Below are 2040 nucleotides of genomic sequence, written 5' to 3'. Positions count from 1 at the left end.
GATGTGAGTAGGAATTAGCACCGAATGAATCTAAGGATAAGAACACACACTGTTAGATGAGGGTGTGATTCTTAGAAGTAAACCTTGCATTCCAGAACTATGTAGCCAGCATAGGTCGAGACATCAACACTTTCAGATGAGGGTTGATGAGGTGGTTAAGCACTGTCAGATGAGGGCCCCACCATTCTCTTTTGGGGACACTGTCAGATAAGGATTTCCTATAGCTTGTCCGTACCCGTGGTAGGTTATTGACACCCTTCCAATTAAGGTTACAGATTGGACCCCACCTCAGCTATATTACTTTGTTTACGGCATGTCGATTAGATGACTACTTCCCACAGTTTCAGTTATAGAATTAGGACTGTCAGATACAGTCAACTCAGAACAGAACAAATCTTAGCTATTTCCATCAGAACCTAGACTGTCAAATACAGTTGCTCAGTATCAGTATCTCATGTTATCAGGAATCAGACTCAGTAATCATGTTATTATGAACTTAGTTATAGTTACTATGTATTCATGCATATATTCTTACGTTCATGTTATCTAGTAGTTAGAATAGTTCATGCATGTGAACCCTTTGTATTTAGCCTACCTCACATGCATAGCAGTACATTCAAACGTACTGATGCATTTGCGCTATGGTGTTTTATACCATAGGTTTAGAAGCATGAGGTCCAGAGCATCAGTAGCATTCCAGTCTCAACAATCAGAGTTAGTAGTGAGTCCTCATCCTTCGAGGACTTGGACATTACTTTATTATATCATTAATTAATTTATTTCAGTAGTTGAAGTTAGTTGGGGACATTTCCCATCAACTCCTTATTCAGACAGTTCAGTCAGTTAGAGGCCTTTCAGACTATCATGTTCAGACAGTTTATTTCAGGTTTTGTTTTGGTATTGTGATACCATATCCTTCAGATATTATTTTATCATTTTTGAACCTTATGGCCTTACAACCTTTATTTTCGCATTTATACAATATATTATACAGTATTCATGTACATATATCAGTCATGGGTTGGCTTGTGGTCCTTCAGGGTCATGAGCACCATGTAGCATTTCGGGTACCAGTTTTGGGGCGTTACATATGATCACTTCAAATTCTTAGTTATGTCATTTGGTTTTACCAATGCCCCAACTACTTTCATGGACTTGATGAACCTTGTGTTCAAGCAGTACTTGGACATGTTCATTATAGTCTTCATAGATGACATTCTTATCTATTCCCACAGTAAACATGATCATGCAGTCCAGCTCATAATAGTATTACAGATTCTCAAAAATCATCAGTTATTCACCAAATTTAGTAAGTCTGAATTTATGCTAAGGCCAGTAGCATTTCTTGGTCATATCGTTTCCAATGATGGTATTAGAGTTGATCCTCAAAAGATTGAGGTAGTGAGAAACTGGCCTAGACCCATCACTCCATCAGATATCAGGAGTTTCTTGGGTTTGGTTGGCTATTACAAATGATTTATTGAGGGATTTTCATCTATTACATCCCCTATGTTTAGATTGACTCAGAAAAAAGTCAAATTTTAGTGGTCAAATTTATGTGAGAAGAGTTTTCACGAGTTGAAGACTAGACTCACCTAAGTTCCAATTTTTACTCTTCCAGATGATCCAGATAGGTATGTCATGTACTGCGATGCATCCAGGGTAGGTTTGGGTTGTGTCCTCATGCAGTATGGTAAGGTCATAGCCTACGCCTCCAGACAGCTTAAGCCCCATGAGAAGAATTATCTGACTCATGATCTTGAGTTAGCAGCAGTAGTCTTTTCCTTAAAGATTTGGTGGCACTACTTGTATGGGGTGCATGTAGATGTGTTACCAGATCACAAAATCCTCCAGTATATATTCTGTTAGAAAGATCTTAACCTCCGTCAGATAAGGTGGTTAGAGCTCTTGAAGGATTTTGACATGAGTTTCCTTTATCATCCGAGCAAGGCCAATGTTGGCTGATACTCTCAGTAGACTGTCTATGGGTAGTGTTGCCCATGTTGAGGAAAATAAGAAGAAGTTTGCCCAGTAAGTTCA

The sequence above is a fragment of the Capsicum annuum genome, chromosome 1 (genome assembly GCF_002878395.1).
Source record: "Capsicum annuum cultivar UCD-10X-F1 chromosome 1, UCD10Xv1.1, whole genome shotgun sequence".
Taxonomy (NCBI): domain Eukaryota; kingdom Viridiplantae; phylum Streptophyta; class Magnoliopsida; order Solanales; family Solanaceae; genus Capsicum; species Capsicum annuum.
Note: the sequence above shows the minus strand (reverse complement) of the source record.